This window comes from Mobula birostris, chromosome 14 (genome assembly GCF_030028105.1).
Source record: "Mobula birostris isolate sMobBir1 chromosome 14, sMobBir1.hap1, whole genome shotgun sequence".
NCBI classification, from domain to species: domain Eukaryota; kingdom Metazoa; phylum Chordata; class Chondrichthyes; order Myliobatiformes; family Myliobatidae; genus Mobula; species Mobula birostris.
Genome location: NC_092383.1, coordinates 63482457 through 63505021, shown reverse-complemented (window position 1 = coordinate 63505021; position 22565 = coordinate 63482457). Strand labels below are relative to the sequence as shown.

General features: G+C 40.9%; 1 protein-coding gene across 1 annotated transcript in view; it reads left to right on the top strand.

Moving 5' to 3' along the window:
- The window catches only part of LOC140209933 (metabotropic glutamate receptor 4-like), a 1199825-nt gene that overhangs the window by 698521 nt on the left and 478739 nt on the right, over positions 1-22565 (top strand). The gene's annotated exons all lie outside the window — the stretch shown is intronic.

Here is a 22565-nt window from a genome sequence, read left to right as displayed (position 1 = left end):
AACTTTTGGGAAGCCCTTTTCCTGCTTGTTCCTTATTAATGCATGAAATCATGGAACAGTTTTAGATATTTGCTAACAATACAATTTTGTATATATGGTCACAGTATGGTATGAAAATATCTACATGGCATATTTGAATGGAGGAGAATACAGATATATTTTTCAGCATATATAATATATACAGATTGGTATGTTCAGGAAGGAGATACAAAAGCCTGAAGGCACACACTCAGTGATTCAGGAACAGCTCCTCCTCCTCTGCCATCCGATTTTTAAATGGACATTAAACCCATGAACCCTATCTCACTACTTTTGTATTTCTGTTATTTTGCACTACATATTTTGACAGCTACTTAATGGATATATAGAGATATATATATAGATATATAAGTCTGTTATGTGTGTGTGTGTGTGTATAAACACCCAACGTAATTCATTTTGTCTCTATATTTATTTATCATATACTTTATTATACTGCGGCTGTAAGGTTAGCAAATTTCATGGTATATGCTGGTGATGTTAAGCCTGATTCTGATTATTCGAACATGGTATATTTTCATGTCATATATAGTATTGCATTCCCCTCTGGTTTTAAAATTCATGCCATTGAGATTAATGGAAAGAATTCTGTTTGAATAATACAATGTACCAATATTACTATCTAGTATCTGCAGGTTACTCTTGTGGGAAGAATATCTAGTTACAATAAAATTCTGACAATCCAACTATCAGAAAAGCTGATGGTTTGGTATTTGACTCACCAGGTGACATTAGCTGTGCTCCTATTTAGCTCTCTTGACCCCTTTCAAATCATCAGGGCCTCAATTCCAACATTCCATTTCAACTTGCCAAGCCCTGGTTACTGTACTCCTTTTAAGCAGACTACAGTCCAATTTCTTTCACTTCTCTTGAAGTCACCAGCCCTGCCAGTTGCCGTGTTTTATTTGAAGTGACAAAGGTCACACTTCCCGCACTCCCTTTCAACACTCCCCAGCCTGAATGTATGAACATTACATTCTCAAGTTTCGGGTAATTGCTCTCCCTCTGTTGCTCCCCTTTCCCATTACCCTTTCGTATCTGCTTCTGATCCAGCTGCTCCCATCAACCTATCTCTTTAACCCTCTCTCACATTCTCCATCTGCGCATTGCTACAAACTCCTCCTAACGGAACTCCTACAAACTCTCGCAAGACGATCCGGGTATTCCCTAACCGGAAACCTTGGATGAATTATGAGGTCAAGTCCCTCTTGAAGTCGAGAGCTGTGGCTTTTAGGTCCGGGGATACCAGTCGCTACATGGAATCCAGGCAAGAACTCCAGAAAGCCATTAAGGGCGCCAAGAGGCAAGATCGAGCTAAGTTGGAAGCCCAGGCGAACCATAGGGATACCGGTAGACTATGGCAGGGTCTAAATGAGATCACTGGGCACAAAGAAAAGGCTAGAAATATGAATAACTGTGGCGCTTCTCTTCCTGATGAACGTAACAAATTCTATGCAAGATTTGAACAGAAGAGGATGAACCGGACCTGGTGGCATCGAGATTCATTGTCACCGAGGAGGACATTAGAGGGCCTTTCTGAAGATAAATCCAAGGAAGGCAACGGGCCCAGATGGCATCCCAGGACAGGTTCTCTGGGCCTGTGCAAGCAAGCTAACTGGAGTGTTTGCTGACATCTTCAGCTGCTCCTTGCTTCAGTCTAAGATCCCCACATGTTTTATGATAATCCCGGTGCCGAAGAAGAGCAAGGTGGCATGCCTGAATGACTATCGACCTGTGACTCTGACATCAATTGCTATGAAGTGCTCTGAGCGATTGGTTATGGTACATGTCAACCACAGTTTACCGGTCAACCTCAACGCTTTGCAATTTGCCTACCGGAGCAACAGGTCAACGGCAGATGCCATCTCTCTGGCCCTACATTCCTCCTTAGAACACCTAGAGAATAAAAACGCATATGTAAGACTCCCTTTCATTGACTACAGCTCTGCCTTAAATACCATCATTCCAAATAAACTGACTCCTGAGCTCTGGAACCTGGCCCTTAGCACTCAGATCTGCAGCTGGATCTTCAACTTCCTCACAGACAGAGCCCAGGCTGTGAAAATAGGGGACAAGCTCTCCTCTACAATCACTCTGAGCACCAGTGCCCACAAGGTTAAGTTCTCAGCCCCCCCTGCTGTACTCACTGTACACCCATGATTGTGTAGCCAAGTTTCCATTGAACTCAATATATAAATTTGCTGATGACACCACAATCGTAGGCCGTATCTCGGGTAATGAAAAGTTTGAGTACAGAGAGGAAATTAAGAACCTGGTGGCACGGTGCGAAGACGATAACCTATCCCTCAACGTCAGCAAGACGAGGGAATTGGTTGTTGACTTCAAAAGGAGTAGCGGACCGCACGACCCCATTTACATCGGTGGTGCACAAGTGGAACAGGTCAAAAGCTTTAAGTTCCTCGGAGTCAATATCACAAATGACCTGACTTGGTCCAACCAAGCAGAGTCCACTGCCAAGAAGACCCACAGGCGCCTTTATTTCCTCAGAAAGCTAAAGTAATTTGGCCTGTCCCCTAAAACCCTCGCTAATTTTTATAGATGCACTATAGAAAGCATTCGTCTAAGGTGCATCACAACCCTGTAGGGAAGTTGTCCTGTCCAAGACCAGAAGAAGCTGCAGAAGATCATGAACACAGCCCAGCGCATCACACAAGCCAATCGTCTGTCCTTGGACTCACTTTACACCGCATGCTGTCGGAGCAGTGTTGCCAGGATAATCAAGGACATGATCCACCTAGCCAACACACTTTTCATCCCTCTTCCCTCCAGGAGAAGACTGAAGAGCTTAAAGATTTGTACGGCCAGATTTGGGAACAGCTTCTTTCCAACTGTGATAAACTGCTGAACGGATCCTGACCCGGATCTGGGCCGTACCCTCCAAATATCTGGACCTGCCTCTCAGTTTTTTTGCACTACCTTACTTTCCCTTTTCTATTGTCTATTTATGATTTATAATTTAAATTTTTAATATTTATTATTGATTTATACTCCAGGGAGCACGAAGCACAGAATCAAATATCGCTGTGATGGTTGTACGCTCTAGTATCAATTGTTTGGCGACAATAAAGTATAAAGTATAATGCTTCTACTCCCCGCCTACCTTCCTTTAGCCATTTTCCACCTCCCTCTCTTATCAGAATACCATAATTTGCACTTTCTCACTTCCGACTGTTACCTCCCTGCCTCTGACATCATTCCCAATCTCCCCCTCCCTCATCTGCCTGTCACTCCCTCTCCTGGATCCACATTTCAGGCCTTGCTCCACCCTTACCGCCACATTCTTAGAAACATAGAAACATAGAAAACATACAGCACAATACAGGCCCTTCAGCCCACAAAGCTGTGCCGAACATGTACCTTAGAAATTACCTAGGGTTACCCATAGCCCTCTATTTTACTGAGCTCCACGTACCAATCCAGGAGTCTCTTAAAAGACCCTGTCGTATCCGCCTCCACCACCGCAGCCGGCAGCCCATTCCACGCACTCACCACTCTCTGCCTAAAGAACTTACCCCTGACATCTCCTCTGTACCTACTTCTAAGCACCTTAAAACTGTGCCCTCTCATGCTAGCCATTTCAGACCTGGGAAAAAGCCTCTGACTATCCACACGATCATCATCTTATACACTTCTATCAGGTCACCTCTCATCCTCCGTCACTCCGAGGAGAAAAGTGCACTCAACTTATTCTCATAAGGCATGCTCCCCAATCCAGGCAACATCCTTGTAGATCTCCTTTGCACCCTTTCAATGCTTTCCACATCCTTCCTGTAGTGAGGCAACCAGAATTGAGCAGAGTACTCCAAGTGGGGTCTGACCAGGGTCCTATATAGCTGTAATATTAGCTCTCGGCTCTTAAACTCAACCCCATGATTGATGAAGGCCAATGCACTGTATGCCTTCTTAACTACAGAGTCAACCTGCGCAGCAGCTTTGAGTGTCCTATGGACTCAGGCCCCAAGATCCCTCTGATCATCCACACTGTCAAGAGTCTTACCATTAATACTATATTCTGCCATCATATTTGAACTACCAAAATGAACCACCTCAGACTTATCTCGGTTGAACTCCATCTGCCACTTTTCAGCTCAGTTTTGCAACCTATCAAAGTCCTGCTGTAACCTCTGACAGCCCTCCTCACTACCCACAACAACCCTAACCTTTGTGTCATCAGCAAATTTACTAACCCATCCCTCCACTTCTTCATCCTGGTCATTTATAAAAAGCACGAAGAGTAGGGGTCCCAGAACAGATCCCTGAGGCACACCACTAGTCACCAGCCTCAATGCAGAATATGACCCATCTACAATCACTCATTGCCTTCCGGGGAAAGCCAGTTTTAGATGCACAAAGCAATGTTCCCTTGGATCGTATGCCTCCTTACTTTCTCAATAAGCCTTGCATGGAGTACCTTATCAAATCCTTTGCTAAAATCCATATACACTACATCTACTGCTCTACCTTCATCAATGTGTTTAGTCACATCCTCAAAAAATTCAGTCAGCCTCCTAAGGCACGACCTACCTTTGACAGAGTATGCTGACTATTCCTAATCATATTATGCCTCTTCAAATATTCATAAATCTTGCATCTCAGGATCCTCTGAATCAACTTACCAACCACTGAAGTAAGACTCACTAGTCTATAATTTCCTGGGCTATCTCTACTCCCTTTCTTGAATAAGGGAACAACATCCGCAACCCTCCAATCCTCTGGAACCTCTCCTGTCCCCATTGATGATGCAAAGATCATCGCCACAGGCTCAGTAATCTCCTCCTTCGCCTCCTACGGTAGACTGGAGTGCATCTTGTTCGGTCCCTATTACTTATCCAACTTGATGTTTTCCAAAAGCTCCAGCACATCTCTTCCTTAATATCTACATGCTCAAGCTTTTCAGTCCACTTAAGTCATCCCTGCAATCGCAAGGTCCTTTTGCGTAGTGATACTGAAACAAAGTATTGATTAAGTACCTCTGCTATATCTTCTGGTTCTTTTGCACTGTCACACTTGATTGGTCCTATTCTCTCATGTCTTATCCTCTTGCTCTTCACATACTTGTAGAAAGCCTTGGGGTTTTCCTTAATCCTGTCTGCCAAGGCCTTCTCATGGCCCCTCCTGGCTCTCCTTATTTCATTCTTAAGCTCCTTCCTGCTAGCCTTATAATCTTTTAGACCTCTATCATTACCGTATTTTTTGAACCTTTCCTAAGCTCTTCTTTTCTTCTTGGCTAGATTTACAACAGCCTTTATACAACACGGTTCCGGTACCTTACCATCGTTTCCTTGTCTCATTGGAAAGTACCTGTGCAGAACTCCACGCAAATATGCCCTGAACATTTGCCACATTTCTTCCGTCCATTTCCCTGAGGACATCTGTTTCCAATTTATTCCTCCAAGTTCCTGCCTGATAACCTTCTATTTTCCCTTACTCCAATTAAAAGCTTTTCTAACTTGTCTGTTCCTACCTCTCTCCAATGCTGTTGTAAAGGAGATAGAATTATGATCACTATCTCCAAAACGCTCTCCCACTGAGAGATCTGACACCTGACCAGGTTCATTTCCCAATACCAGATAAAGTACAGCCTCTCCTCTTGTAGGCTTATCTACATACTGTGTCAAGAAACCTTCCTGAACACACCTAACAAACTCCACTCCACCTAAACCCCTCACTCTAGGGAGATGCCAATCGATGTTTGGGAAATTAAAATCTCCCACCACAACAACCCTGTTATTTATACTCCTTTCCAGAATCTGCCTCCCTATCTGCTCCTCAATGTCCCTGTTACTATTGGGTGGTCTATGAAAAACACACAGTAGAATTATTGACACCTTCCTGTTTCTAACTTACACCCACAGAGACTCCGTAGACAACCCCTCCATGACTTCCTCCTTTTCTGCAGCTGTGACAATATCTCTGATCAACAGTGCCATGCCCCCACCATCTTTGCCTCCCTCCCTGTCCTTTATGAAACATCTAAAGCCTGGCACTCAAAATAACCATTCCTGCCCCTGAGCCATCCAAGTCTCTGTAATAGCCACAATATCATAGCTCCAAGTAGTGATCCACGCTCTAAGCTCATCCGCTTTGTTCATGATACTCCTTGCATTAAAATAGACATATCTCAAACCATCAGTCTGAGCACGATGGCTATCTCCCCTCTTTATTTCAGTCCAGATGAATGGTCTCAACCTAAAACATCAACTGTCCTTTCTGCCTCCATAGATGCTGCTTGACCCATTGAATTCCTCTAGTGCATTGTGTGCTGTTCCAGACTGCATCTGCAGTCTTTTGTGTCTTTATTGAAACACCTTGCATTCATTGTAAAATTTATTATATTATTGAGAAAATGTTATAACAAAAGTTAGATGTGTTTGGGCTACAAATAGGAATTACATTCAATTGGAAAATCTGTTAGTCCAGCACTAACAAAGTCCCAATTATGCAGGATTATTGTTTTCCATTGCTCATGTACTACACTGCAAAGATTTCACATTATGAGCTTAATTGGGTTGAGTGATTGTAATTCATAACTGAGATCCTGTGTAAGTGATTTGATGCAATACTATCCAAAAGCAAGAAATGAATAAATGCTGTGGCTAAAATACAATGCAAGGTGCAAAATGCAGCTCAGTGGCATTTTCCCAGTGATAGGGGCTGAATAAACTGAAAATCATTCTGTATATTCTGATTTAGCTTTATTTTGCAAAGATAATTTTGGTACTGTGATAGGTTTTGAATAATAATTTTTTAACTGAATTTCCACAATTGTTTTATTGCTATAGCTCCATCAATGTACGTTCCCATGGTCGAGTGACAACTTAGAAGAATATTACCTCCTAGATTTTGTTTTTAGCTTCTGATAGTTGAACGAAAACTAAGTTCAAAATAAATTTATTATTGAAGTAAATATACAGTATGTCACAATACACAACCCTGAGGTTCATTTTGTTGTGGGCAATCACAGCAAATACAAGAAACACAATAGAATCAATGGAATGCCAGCTCAGTAAGATGGACAGCAACCAATGTGAAAAAAAAACAACTGCAAATACAAAAAGAAAGAGAAAAAAATAGTCAATAAATATCGTGAACATGAAATGAAGAGACCTTGAAAGTGAGTTGTTGTAGGAACAGTTCAGTGATGGGGCGAATGAAGTTTAGTAAAATTATCCCTTCTGGTTCAAGAGCCTGATGGCTGAGAGGTATTAACTGATCCTGAACCTGGTGATACAGTTCTTGAGGCCCCTGTGCCTATTCCTAATGGCAGCAGTGAGAAGATGGCATGTCGTGGATGGCAGGAGTCCTTGATGATGGATGCTGCTTTCCTGCAACAGTGCTCAGTGTAGATGTGCTGAATGGTAGGGAGGGCTTTACCCATGATTGACTGGGCCATATCTATTACTTTTTTGCAGGCTTTACCATACAAGGGCATTGGTGTATCTGTATAAGGCTGTGAAGCAACTGGTCAATATACACTTCACCCTACATCTATAGAAGTTTTTCAAAGTTTTAGATGACATGCCTAATCTTTGCAAACTTCTAAGAAAGTAGAGATACTGTCATGCTTTCTTCATAATGGCAGTTACATGCTGGACTGTGGATAGATCCTCCAAAATGATAACTCCGAGGAATTTAAAGTTGCTGACCCTCTCAACCTCCGATCCCCCAATGAGGACTGTCTCATGGACCTCTGGTTTCCTCCTCCTGAAGTCAGTAATCATCTCTTTGGTCTTGCTGACATTAAGTAAGAGGTTGTTGTTGTGGTACCATTCAGCCAGATTTTCAGTTTCTCTCCTGTATGCTGATTCGTCACCACCTTCGGTTTGGCCAACGACAGTGGTGTCATTGGTAAACTTCAATATGGTTAAACTTAAATGAGTTTGAAAAGGTAAAGTATATCCCTGTTCATACAGCTGAATTATGTATGTTTGTTGGTGGGGAAGTATGAAAAAAGTGATAAAGTTAACAACTTTTAATGTCATGATCAAAAGAGAGCCATACAAACAAATTAAGCAACAGTGTGCTAAGCATAGATATCTTGTTAATGTACTGAGGAAGACAACACGGTAAAATCCAAATGTCAATCTGATGGCCAATTGACATATCAGGTGTTCCAGTGCTATCATGAGTAGACCAAACTGTATGTAAAGTGCACTGCAGACTAATTTAGAACCAGAGAAAAGAGAGCTGAATCAACATTTTTGGAACAAAGGCAATTTGTTCCCAAGACAGCTGAAGAGAATAGAAGTTTGAAAAATAATTGTGCCCTGAACAGTCAAGTCAAGAAACACATCTCAGTATAAAGGAAAAGATATTTTTAAAAAAATGAGCAGGAAGAGCTGGATGACAGATAATTGCATTACCATCACCAAAGAGGTTCTAAGCACTAGTGAGAAAAAGTGGAGCTGATTTGCAACAGTGTGAAAGAGACCCTTTACATCTTGTGCTTAAAACAGGATTGGGGAATGTTCTTATGCATGCTCCTGTTGCTTGCTTGCCAGTTTATCTGCTGGTTTTTAATAAGATAGTTTCTTAGCCAACATTGTGCCTATTTCACTGCCTCAGAAAACCAATCTTCCCTTGCTTAATATAAACCAATGAGGACAGCATTTAATTTCTAACTGCTTTGTTCTTGTTCCCTTTTCCACACTAAACCAGATTCTAGGAGCTCCCATCAGCTAATTTCAATTAGCACGTGTGAGTGGGATAGACTGGAGCAGTTGAAAATGCATTTGGTATCTAATCATTTCTTTATTGTAAAACTTGACAACCATTGCAATGTATTTAATAGACTGCTGAACTTCTGTTACACTAAGTTTGAATGTATTATTTTAAAGTTGAATTTCAATATATCTAGAATTATTATGAAGTTTGTTTATATAATTATTTTTATTGTCAGTAAACAGTAACCTTCCTATTTAGAATAATTTTCACTAATACAAAAAGTTTGACTGCATTTGTCCCATTCATTCAGCCTGTAGATTAAATAACCAAGAATGGAATATCTACTCCCAGTTATTCATATGGTTTCAAAAATCTTGTCATAAATACACAGAAGTTAAATTAATATCATTGGCACTGAAATTTCTTTCAGATTACAATTGCTTAGAAACTAAATTGTATGACTCAATATTTTAGTTTTGTGATCCTGAAAATCGAATTTTCATGTGGACTGAAAAGTAGCAGTAAGCTACTTTTGGGCTACTTTGCATGGCTTTAAAAATCCACTGAGGATTTGCTGGTATGTCCGTGACCATTTTGATGTATTTGCAAACCTCAATAGAGCACAAGGCCCAAGGCCATACATTGATAACCCAGAGAATGGGCTAAAGCCCAAACTATGTTCTAGAATGTTAAAGGATGAAGTACGGACATGAGAAACGGCAAACTCATTGCCTTGTGGTGTGGAGAGGAAATTAAATGATTCAATAGAGTCCTCAGGTCATCAAAGTCTGAATTTGGGGATGAAATTGGTGAGTGAAGGTGGGGAAGAGAAGGACTGAAGTTAAAGAATAATCCTGCCAGAGTGGCGTCAGTGAAGAGAAATGTTTTTAAAACATGTTTGTTGCCAGAGCTGTTCATAAAAATCTACTTGACAACTCTTCAAAAGAACATTGCACTGAAATTTTATGCACCTGTGACAGGAATTTTGGTTAGGCTAATTTCCATGACAGAAGATGAGGTGATGGCAGTTTTATCGCACATATAAACAGATGAGACAGTGACTATACTTCATTAGGAGTTTGAAGAGATTTGGTATGTCAACAAATACACTCAAAAACTTCTACTGTGGAGTGCATTCTGACAGGCTGCATCATTGTCTGGTATGGGGGGGGGGTGGCGTAGAGGTGTACGGCACAAGACCGAAAGAAGTTGCAGAAGGTTGTAAATTTAGTCCGCTCCATCTTGGGTACTAGCCTGCAATGTACCCAGGATATCTTCAGGGAGTGGTGTCTCAGAAAGGCAGCATCCATTATTAAGGATCTCCAGCACCCAGAGCATGCCCTTTTCTCACTGTTACCATCAGGTAGGAGGTACAGAAGCCTGAAGGCACACACTCAAGGATTCAGAAACAGCTTCTTCCCCTCTGCCATCCAATTCCTAAAAGGACATTGAACCCATGAACACTACCTCACTTTTAAAATATATATTATTTCTGTTTTTGCACAATTTTATATCTATTCAATATAAATATACTGTAATTGATTGATTTATTTTTCTTCTATATTATGTATTGTATTGAACTGCTGCTGCTGCTAACAATTTTCACGACACATGCCAGTGATAATAAACCTGATTCTGATTCTGATAAAACCCTGAGACCTAACTAAGTGTGGGAAGCCAGGGAAGAATGCTGGTTCCCTGGCAGAGATATTTGGATCATCATTACCAATGGAAGAGGTACTAGAAAGATGGCTAATGAGCCCTTATTTAAGAAAGACTGCAAGGACAAGCCAACGAATTATAGGCTGGTGATCCTAACATCAGTGGTGGGAATTCTGAGATATAAGATCGACCTGCATCTCGAAAGGCAGGCCCAATTATAAATAGTCATCGTGACTTTGTGCATGAAAAATCAAGTCTAGTGATTATGACATGTTTGAAGAGGTGGCCAAAAGCAGGACAGTAGAATTTGTCTACATGGGCTTCAGCAAAGCTTTTCATTAAGACCCTCGTGGCAGTCTGGATTGGAAGGTTTGATCACATTTGATCCAGGATGAGCTAGACAATTGGATGCAAAATCAGCATGGTGGTAGGTGTGACATAATGGTAATGGAGGGTTATTTTTCACACTGGAGTTCTGTGATCAGTAATGTGCCATAGGGATTGGTGCTAGGTCCACTGTTGTTTATCATTTATATGAATAATTTTAGTAAAAATGGAATTGACATGGTTAGTAAGTTTGCAGATGTCACCAATATTGTTCAGATTATGGACAGTGAAGGGAGTTACTTAAACTTACTTCAGGATCTAGAACAATTTTGAATGTGGACTTATTAATGGCAGATGGAATTTAACTCCAAGTGCAAAGTGTTTCATATTTGTTGAGTTAAACTAGAGCAGGATTTACACAGTAAATAGGAGGACTCTGGAGAATGTTAAAGAACAGAGAGGGCTGGGGGGTGGGGGAGAAGGTTGGAGGTATGGTGTGCAAGTACATTGTTCTCTGAAAGCTCTGAAAGTGGGGACAGATAAACAGAGTTTAGCATGCTTGCCTCATCAGTCAGAACTTTGAGATCAAGAGTTGGTATGTTAATGTACATATGTTTAGGATGTTGGTAACCTCACGTTTTAAGTACTGTGTGCAGTTCTAGTTGCCAATCTGTACAAAGAATGTCATTAATCTGGAGAGAGTGCAGAAAGGATTCACAAAGAGGAGATCAGAGGGCTTGAGTTATAAGGAAAGATGAGACAGGCAGGGCCTTTAACTCTTAGAGTACAGGAAGTTGAGGCCTTATAGAGGTATATAAAATCATGAGGGATTTAAATAGGGGGAATCATCATGATCTTTTTTCTCAGAGTGAGTGAGTCTAGAACTAGCAGACCCCGATTTAAGAATGGAGGGGAAAAATTTAAAGGGGACCCAAGGGGCAAGATTTTCACTCAGAAGGTGATGGATATGTGGAATAAGGTGCCAGATCAATTGGTGGATGCAGGGACAATTGCACCATTTAAAATGAATTTAGACAGAGAGATATGGACCAAAAACAGGCAATTTGATCACCATAGACAAGTTGGCCAAAGGGGCTATGACTGTGTTGTATGCCTCTATGATTGGAAGCCCAACCTAACCCTAAGTTCCTGGAAGAGTAAGATTTAATCTGGAAATAGTTGATCACATAACACTAGGAAGAAGAGAATAAAACTCAGCTCCTTGAAGTTCTAGCCAAGTAGTTTATAAGCTTAGCTTTAGTAAGTGCTGGAGGTATTTTAAAAAAGGAGAAAATTTAGAAATAAGAGATCTATCTAAGGAACAGAATTAACCTGGATTGCCTATTAAAATTTTTGGCACAATTTTATGGTTTAAAATTTTGATACACCTGGTAGGACTGATGTGGTTAAATAACAAGAACTGTCTAGTTCATAGTTTGGGAAACAACACAATTAAACTGTTAAGGGACAGACTAGACTGCAGATATTGGAATCTGAAACTACACACAAAAAGTTGAATGAACTCAGCAGGTCAGGGAGCATCTATGCAAGGAAATGGATAGTAGATGTTTCAGGTCAAACCCTTCATCCAGATCAGGGGTCCCCAACCTTTTGCGCACCACAGACTGGTTTAATATTGACAATATTCTTGTGGACCCCACGTGCATTCAAATTCAACAGTGGGTGTGACAGGGATTGAGGAAAGGTGCAGCTGACTCATATCGGTTCATATTGCCAAATCATATCATTTCCTCGCGGCCCGGTGCTGGTCTGCGGCCCGGTGGTTGGGGACCACTGATCTAGATGAACAGATTAAGAGTCCAGATCTAGGGCTTCATCCCGAAACACCTAGTGAGCATTTCCCTCTATTAGTGCCGCCTGACCACTTGAGTTCTTCAAGCTTTTTATCTGTTAGGCTGTTAAGACTCAAAACAAAATTAGCTAATGTAATTGTTAAGCAAATCACAATTAATAAAAACAATGATTATGATGTTGAGCTTTCAAATATTGTTTATAAAGATTAGAGGTGTACCTTTACTAACTGTAATCATTGATCAGACAAATTTCAAATATGTCACAAAATACCCTCTTAGATAGATGATATAAGAATGTATTAAAATTGAGTGCCATTCTACAATTATAATATGTGCCGAATATCACTTAATAACAGGTGATATTATTATTTTTAAAGAGTTCAGTCCTAAAATTGATAAAAACAAAGAGGAGAGTCACTTGTTTGTCAGTCTGGGAAGAATTATCTGTCAATAAGGAATTGCAAACGTGTTCGAAGTCTCGAAGTTGTTGCAACAGGTAAAAATTAATGCAGGGAGAACAACAGTGTGAATGCAAGATTGATGATGTAATTTCAGGGCTAATTTTATACCCAACAGAAAGATTATTAATTCGAATTCCACATAAAACACTTAACATCTGATATGTTTATGTATATATAAAACTGGAGTCTCATTCACACCATTTATGTTGTCACCAGAGCCCAATAATTATATTGGAGTCATGAAGTTTTTGCTCCCTACCTCTTTTCATGGTATGTGTTAAATTCTAGCTATACTGAGCAGGCTGACAGCATTGTGTTTAACATGTCTGTTTTGCTAACTTTAAAGTACAGGTTTAATCACAAGTCAGACTGACAGAGGAAAAAAACATCACTCATAAAGCAATGAAAATCAGTCTTCTAAACAAACAGTTCACAGCTATCCATGAAGGTGTAGGGACAGAAGAAATGGTGGTGGATACCAACAACATCTCATTCATGTTGCCCCTTGTATTCACAGTGTTGACAATAAGTGAAATGTCAGAATAGTTGACCTGGCATTAAGTACTTTATCAGCAGAGGGAGAGAATGCAAAAGCAAAAATTAATGATGGAAAAAGAAGTAGATTAATAAAAATGAGAATAATCTCATTACACTAGATATTGTTAGAAAAAGATCAGAATAATCCATTCATTCCAGATGATTCATATTCAAGTTAACTTGGTTCTCATAATTTGGAATTAAGTGATTCTATAATAACATAACTTTTGGTGTTAGTTCAGGGGCAAATTGCATAACGGGTTAAATACCAAGTGAATTCATGTTTAAATTACGTTTTACCAAGTTTTAGAAAATAAAGCATTGAAAGTCAAAGTAATGTCAAAGTAAAATGTATTGCCAAAGTGCACATATGTTACCATATACTACCTTGAGATTCATTGCCTTGCAGGCTATCTGTTTCAATGAACTTGTGATAAATAAATCTGTATCTGGAAATAAAGAAATAAAATAGTATTTTACAAAACAAAAACATTCATAAATCAAATACTAACAAATAACAAATGTACAGAAGAAGAAAAATTGTATAAACAAAAAAAAACTTTGAACATGAGTTGAAAAGAGTCCTTGAAAATGAGTCTGTAGATTATAGAATCAGTTTAGATTCATGGTGAGTGCAGTTATCTGTGCTGGTCCTTGTGGTAGAGCATCTAAATATGCTTAATGGTGGAACAGGTTTTGCCTGTAATGGACTGGGCTGAATCCACCACTTTTGGTTGACTTCCAATCCTGGGTGTTGGTGTTTCCATATCGGGCCAGAATGTAAGCAGTTAGAATAGATTCCACTGTGTATCTATAGAAGTTTGTCAAAAGTTTTGGTGACATGTCGAGTCTACACATATTTCTAATATGAGTAGCCATGCCTTCCTTTTGATGGCACTTATGTCCCAAGACAGATCCTCTGATATGATAATGTCAAGGAATTTCAAGTTACTGATCCTCTCCACCTCTGGTTCCCGAATGAAAAGCTGGATCTCCAGCTTCTCCCTCCTGCAGTTGATAAGCAGTTTTTTACTTTGCTGACATTGAGTGAGAGATTGTTGCTGTGGCATTATTCAACTATATTTTCAATCTCCCTCCTTTATGCCAATTCATCACCACCTTTCATTCGGCCAACATTAATGGAGTCATCAGCAAACTTAAATACGGCATTGAAGCTATACCTGTCCGCACAATCATATGTATAACGTGAGTAAAACAAGGGGCTAAGCAGACAGATAATGGGGGGTGTGGAGGAGATGTTGCCAATCCACACAGACTGGGACCTTCAAGTGAGGAAATTGAGGTTCTATTTTCACAGAGTTTTTGAAGCTCAGATTTTCAAACAGAGAGGAGCTTTGAAGGGAGGATAGTGCTGAACATTGAGCTGTATGTATGCTGTATCCTGATCTATGCACCTTCATTGTCTAGTCCATCTCCACTTACTAACACCACTCCTACCCCCAATTCACCCCATCCTTACTTGATTACTCATGGACCTTTCCGTCTTATCAACTGGGACAGAGGGGACCACTGTCCTGCAGTCAATCAATCAGAAGGTTTAGTTTTAAATCCAATTCTAGTGACTTAGGCACAAAACCCCAAGTTGATCCTCCAATGCAATATTAGGGCAAAAGTTCACTGTTGAATGTGTGATACTTTGAATTAATGAAAGTCTGGTTAATGAATTTGTTTGGATAGAAGTGATTCCTCAGCATTATTTTTAAAAACAACCAGGCTCATTGTGATTTGATTTTCTGATGGCTAGTATTTTTTTTTGCTAACCAAGTCACTTGAAAGAAATTTCAACTCTGCTGATATAAGAGGGCGTACAGGAGTGAGATATGCCAACTAGTGGAATTGCGCCACAGCAACAACCTGGCACTCAACATCAGTAAGACAAAAGAGCTAATAGTGGACATCAGGAAGGGTAAGACGAAGGAATACATACCAATTAGAGGGATCAGAAGTGGAGAGAGTGAGCAGCTTCAAGTTCCTGGGAGTCAAGATCTCTGAGGATCTAACCTGGTCCCAACACATTGATGTAGTCATTAAGAAGGCAAGACAGCGGCTATACTTTATTAGGGGTTTGAAGTGATTTGGTATGTCAACAAATATACTCAAAAACTTCTATAGTTGTACCGAGGAGAGCATTCTGACGGGCTGCATCACTGTCTGATATGGAGGGGATTCTGCACAGAACTGAAAGAAGCTGCAGAAGGTTGTAAATCTAGTCAGCTCCATCTTGGGCACTTGCCTACAAAGTACCCGGGACATCTTTAGGGAACGGTGTCTCAGAAAGTCAGCATCCATTATTGAAGACCTCCAGCACCCAGGGCATGCCCTTTTCTCACTGTTACCATCAGGTAGAAGATACAGAAGCCTGAAGACACACACTCAGCGATTCAGAAACAGCTTCTTCCCTTCTGCCATCTGATTCCTGAATGGACTTTGAAGCTTTGGACACTACTTCACTTTTTTTTAAATATACAGTATTTCTGTTTTTGCACATTTTTAAGTAATCTATTCAATATATGTAATTGATTTAATTGTATATTTATTATTATGTTTTATTTTATTTATTTATTTTTTTCTCTCTGCTAGAATATGTATTGCATTGACCTGCTGCTGCTAAGTTAACAAATTTCACATCACATGCCTGTGATAATAAACCTGATTCTGATAACCAAATTTGCAGTCAGTGGCTACTTTATTAGGTAACTCCTGAAGCTAATAAAGTTGCCACTGAGTGTACGTGTCTGGCCTTCCACTACTGTATCCCATCCACTTCAAGGTTCAATGTGTTGTGTGTTCAAAGATGCTTTTCTGCACACCATTGCTATAATGCATGGTTATTTGAGTTAGTATCGCCTTCTTGTCAGTTTGAACCAGTCTGCCAGTCTCCTCTTGATCTATCATTAACAAGTTATTTTCATTCACAGAACTGCTGCTCACTGGACTTTCTTTCGCACTATTCTCTGTAAAGTCTAGAGGTTATTGTGCAGCAAAATCCCAGGAGATCAGCAACTTCTGAGGTACTCAAACCACTCCATCTGGCATCAACAATCATTCACCGTCAAAGTCACTAGAAGATATTTCTTCCAACTCTAATATTTTCATTGAACAACAACTGAACCACTTGACCATGTCTGCATATTTTAATGCATTAAATTGTTGCCACATGATTGACTGATTAAATAGTTGCTTTATCAAGCAGGTCAATAGGTGTACCTCAAAAAAATGACCACTGTGTGTATTCTAGATTAGAATTTATAGTGTGGAAATAGTCCAATCACAAACAAGAGAAAATCTGTAGATGCTGCAAATCCAAGCTACACACACAAAATGCTAGAGGAGCTCAGTAGGCCAGGCAGCATCCATGGAAAAAATTACAGTCGACATTTTGGGCCAAGACCCTTCAACAGGACTGGAGAAAAAAAGATGAGGAGTTAGATTAAGAAAGTGAGGGAAAAGGAGGAAGAAGCACAAGGTGATCGGTGAAACTGGGAGGTAGGAGAGGGGAGAAGCCAAGAGCTAGCAAGTTGATTGGTGAAAGAGATACAGGGCTGGAGAAGTGAAAATCTGAAAGGAGAGGACAGAAGGCCATGGAAGAAAGAAAACGGGGAGGAGCACCAGAGGGAGGTGATGGGCAGTAAGGAGAGGGAAATGGGAATGGGGAATGGTGAAGGAAAGCGGAAGGGGCAATACTAGAAGTTTGAGAAATTGATGTTTATGCCATCAGGTTGGAGGCACCCAGTCGGAATATAAGGTATTGCTAATATTGCTACTTCAGCCTGAGTGTGGCCTGATCGCGACAGTAGAGGAGGCCATGGAATATTTTGTTTTGCATTAGCACTGAGAGTGGGATACTTTGGGTATCTTCAGAAGTTGTCAAAGGTTCTACATAAATGCAAGTGCTTCTTTACAATATTGATTTCAATGGACAAAGGCAATTAATTGTGCAGACCATCTGCCTGGGAATTTCCATAGAAGGCTAGTCAACAGTAATGACTTTTAATTAATGAGTTTCATCTAACAATTGTGCCTACTGTAACTGCAGAGATGGTTGTTGGACTGGATCAGATCATTTGCAATGAAACTGGAAATACTGAAATGACTCAGCAGATCGAACAGCATTTGGGGAGAGAGGGGAACAGAGTTAGCAGTTCGGTGTGCTTCACTCAGAATTGGAAAAGTGTAAAAAGAAAGCTGCATATGGAGCAGAATGGGGAAGGAAAGGAAAGAATAGAGGAAATGTCTGTAGGATGGAGACCAAAGATATAAGCTGATGCAGCATTGTCAGAATTTTCTAGTTAGAGAGAGAATCCAAAACAATAGAACATGTTGGGACTATGGAAGGCAGGTCAGCAGACACTGAATGTATTTAATACAAAGGAGTAAAAGAAAATCAGAAAAAGCTGTTCCTGAACTTGGTAGATTCAGCACTGAGTTCCAAGGATTTCACTGTGTCCTGAGAGAACTTGAGTTACTATTCCTTGAGATGACGTTGGATTTTATTTGAACAATGTAGGAAGCTAAGGGAGGTTAAAATGGGAATAGAGAGAATTGAAGTAACAGGTGACTAAAAGTCAAGGTCACCCTTGAAGACTGAACAGAGACTGAAAAAGAACTCCTGATATTTTTGTATCTAGAAAATAATTCAACCTTGCCTCTTATGGTTATCCTGACAAATTAAATGGAGAACTTGCATAGACCACCTTGTAATGCATTATAATGCCTTAGGGATTCAATGTAAACCTCATGTTCTGAATGAGCATGTTTTAATGGAGGTCATGGTTGAATCAAGTAGCAAAATGACATCTAAAAATGAACCTCAGCAAGACATACTGCAAAATTAGAAAGGAACCTCACACATTGTACAGACATTTCCTCTATTCTTTCCTTTCCTTCCCAAAATGTCAACTGTTTATTTTTTTCCATAGGTACTTCTTGACCTGCTGAGTTCCTCCAGCATTTGCAGATTTTCTCATGTTAATATTTCACCTTGATTTTATCTCCTATCCCCAACTGATTTCTACTGAGAGGAAAGAACTACTCTTCCTCCATCTAGATTTTTATTACCTTCAATTGTCACACAGCACAAATGTTTGAGGTTAATAAAGCTTGAATGATTGGTTAATAAATGTTTTATCTTAAGCTTAGGAGAGTGCAGGGAATCTTAAATCAATGAATCTGCTTTACATGTAGATTTCATCATTCTAGTTTTGAACTCCATCGAACCAGGGTCATATAATCATCCAGGACGTGAGCAGGTCCTTAGGCTCATCAACTCAGTACTGAACATCAAACAACATTTGCATGAATCCTACATCGTTCACATATTATTTTCCCAACATTCCCAAATATTCCCAAAGTTTGTATCAAGTGCCTACATACTACGGAAAATATGGAATGGAAAATTAACTATGAGTCTGCACATCTTTGAGATCTGGGAAGAAACTGGAACACCCAGTAACATGGAGAATGTCCATCTCCACAGACAGAATTTTTAAGCATTTATTTCATTCTTCCTTTATTTCTGTGGGAAATGTCTCCCGAAAGATCTTACTATGCTTAAGATTGCATCGAAACAAGGGTTAGAAAAGCATTGCCTTTATATGCTGAAGAAGTAGCCATTATCAACACATGTAGTACCTGTATTGGTGATCCAAGATGCCTACAGACTAAAACATAGCATTCCTTTAAATATTCACTCAGTGTTGCTCATACGTTTCCATACTGTTTGGGATAGCCAATCTTATTCCATTGGGCAAAGCTAAAATTTAAATAGTACCTTTCTGTCAGGATGATAATAGCTTTTTGATGTTTTCCGACATGATCTGATTAATGTTACTGCCTGTAAGCAGCAGTAGATAAAATGTGATCATTTCTATGTGTTGCAGTTGATAAAGAACCATTCATTCTAAAACATGGCAGAACCCAATTCATTAAAGGCTGTACAGAACGCAGCACAAATAAAATCAGATGGATTTTCCTGCATTAAAATGTACTTTCAAATATTTGAAATGTTATTAGTCAGGAATGACAAGGTGTTAGATTTGTCTGTGTGTTTTGGCTTGCAGTTGTAGTTCACTGTCTATATTCCTTATGCACAGCAGTACCAGAATGTATCCTTTACCAGATCTAAGGGATTACCTGTTAGGTAGTGTTCATGGGTTCAATGTCCATTTAGGAATCAGATAGCAGAGAGGAAGAAGCTGTTCCTGAATTGCTGAGTGTGTACCTTCAGGCTTCTGTACCTCCTTCCTGACAGTAACAACAAGAAGAGGGCATGTCCTGGCTAATAGGAGTCCTTAATGATGGATGATGCTTTTCTGAGACACTGCTCCTTGAAGATGGCTTGGATACTGTGAGACCTGGTACCCATGATGGAGCTAACTAATTTTACAACTTTCAGTTTTGTGCAGTAGCAACCCTCCTCCCTCATACCAAATAGTGATGCAGCCTGTCTGAATGCTGTCCACGGTAATCTATAGAAGTTTTCAAGTATCTTAGATGACAGACCAAATCTCCTCAAACTCCAGTTGAAATATAGGACAGGAAGCAGAGCTGGGCCGAGAAGTGGCAGATGGTGTTCAACTAGAAAAAGTGTCAAGTGTTTATGGCAGGAAACTTAACAAAGGTTTCTTATGGTCCACATCCATAGATCCCTCAAATTGTGATGCAAGCTGATAGGGTTGCTAAGAAGGTGTATAGTGTGTTGGCCTTCATTAGTCAAAGGACTGAATTCAATGAACATAATGTAACAGATCTATTAAACCCCGCTTAGACCACATTTGGAATATTGTGTTCATGTCACAATGTGGTGCTGGGAATGGACCCAAATGCAAGACACAGACACTGAAGTACAAGGAACAGGACTTGCCTAGAGTAGAGACGTGACAGGATGCAGACAAGGAGCAGGGACAAGTACGCAGACTCGGGCTAGGACCTCGAGCCAGAGACTGGACAAGGACCCAGAACCTGGGTCTTGCCTCAGGCTTGGGCCCCAGAACCTGGCATGGACATGACATGATTGCAGGACTGGAGGCTGGGGTCTTGAGGCTTGAGGCTTGGAGACAGGTTTGGGGTCTTGAGGCTTGAGGTTTGAGCTTGGAGACAGGCTGGGGTCTTGGTCTTGAGGCTTGGAGACAGGCTGGGGTCTTGGTCTTGAGGTTTGGAGACAGGCTGGGGTCTTGGGTCTTGAGGGTTGAGCTTGGAGACAGGCTGGGGTCTTGGGTCTTGAGGCCTGCGGGCTGGAGTCTTGGGTCTTGGGTCTAGGGTACTTCAAGGCTTGAGTCTTTGGTCTAGGATACTTCAAGGCTTAGGTATGGACTCTGAGCCAGAGACTGGGCAAGGACCCAGAACCTGGGACTTAGGCTCAGACTCCAGAACTAGGCGAGGACAAGACAAGGCTACAGGATGGACATGGCTTGGGTGTGGAACTCCTGGGTAGGGCAAGACACAAGGACAGATAAAGGCACATGGACAGGACTCGGATAGGACTGGACTAGGCATGGACTGGACGAGGGCCTTCAGGAGTATAGAGCCTTGGACTGGAAGAGGCAGGAGCACGGAACACAGAGCCGGGACACCTCCTTGGGAACAGGATGTAGGGCCAGGACTCACACACATAACACAAAGCCAGGACCCCTCCTTGGGAACAGGACGTAGGGCCGGGACTCATACACAGAACACTGAACATGGAGACAGATCCCAACACAAGGTGGCAGCAAATGGCCGGACCCACCTAGTGGAGGCGTGGACACAGAGACAGATCCCAACACTAGGTAGTGGCAAACGACCGGATCTACCTAGTGCAGGCATGGACACAGAGAGACAATTCCACACAATGAAAGACAGCTCCTTATCTGGACCTAACAAGACTCCGGTCTTGCTCCGGTGGTAAGACTACAGCGATACAGGCAGGGTATACAGGTGGGGTATCCAGGCTAGGTGAGCAGGCAGAGAGTCAGGCGAGGTGTCCAGGCAGAGTATCAGGAGAGGGGGGAAAAGACAGGGAGGGGAACAGGACAGTCCAGCCCCGAATCACTGGTTTGCCGAGGCATTTACGTCTCCACCCCAAAATGAGAAACGTGTGCCCACAACAGAAACTGGAGAGAACCAGAAACCCTGGAATAAGGAACCATGGACCAGACCGTGAACCAGAATATGGACTTCACGGACCGGACTATGACAGTTCAGTTCTGGTCTCCTCTTTATAAGAAGGATGTTGAAACTTTAGAGAGGGTTCAGAGGAGATTTACCAGGGTGCTGCCTGGATTGGAGAGCATATTTTATGAGAATAGGTTGAGAAAGCTAGGGCTTTTTTTTTTGGAGAATAGGAGGATGAGGGGTGAATTGATCAAGGTGTTTAAGATGATAATAGGTGTGGACTAAGTGAATAGCCAGAGACTTTTTCCCAGGGTGCCAACAGTTAATGCAATGGGGCATGATTTTAAGGTGATTGGTTGAAAGTATAGCCAGATGTCAGAGGTATGTTTTTGATGCAGAAAGTGGCATTTGTGTGAACACCCTGCCAGGGGTGAGGTAGAGGCAGATGCACATGCATTAGAAATGTTTAAGAAACTCTTACATAGGCAGTTAAATTATAGAAAAGTTCAAGATTCAAGGTTGTTTAATGTCAATTCTTGTACAAAAATGTAAAGGAGAGCAAAATTAATTGTTACTCTGGATCCTATATATATAGTATGGTATTGTATGGATGGCTATGTAGAAGTGAAGGATTAGATTGATCTTCAAGTAAGTTAAATGGCACAACATTGTGTGTCAAAAGGCCTTACTGTACTGTAATTTTCTATGTTCAATATTTAAAATCAGTAGGAAACATTGGATCAATGCATGCCAACCACATCACATTAATGGAATCTCATGTGTACCTAACTAAGATGATCATCAAAATGATAGTGGTCCAGCATTGAAAGTTTGGAGTGAGACCTTGTGCAGGAATAGCATCAGACAACTGTAATTTCCCTAGCATCCCCCTTCTCTTCTCTGAAGTGGATCACTCTGGGGGCAGTTG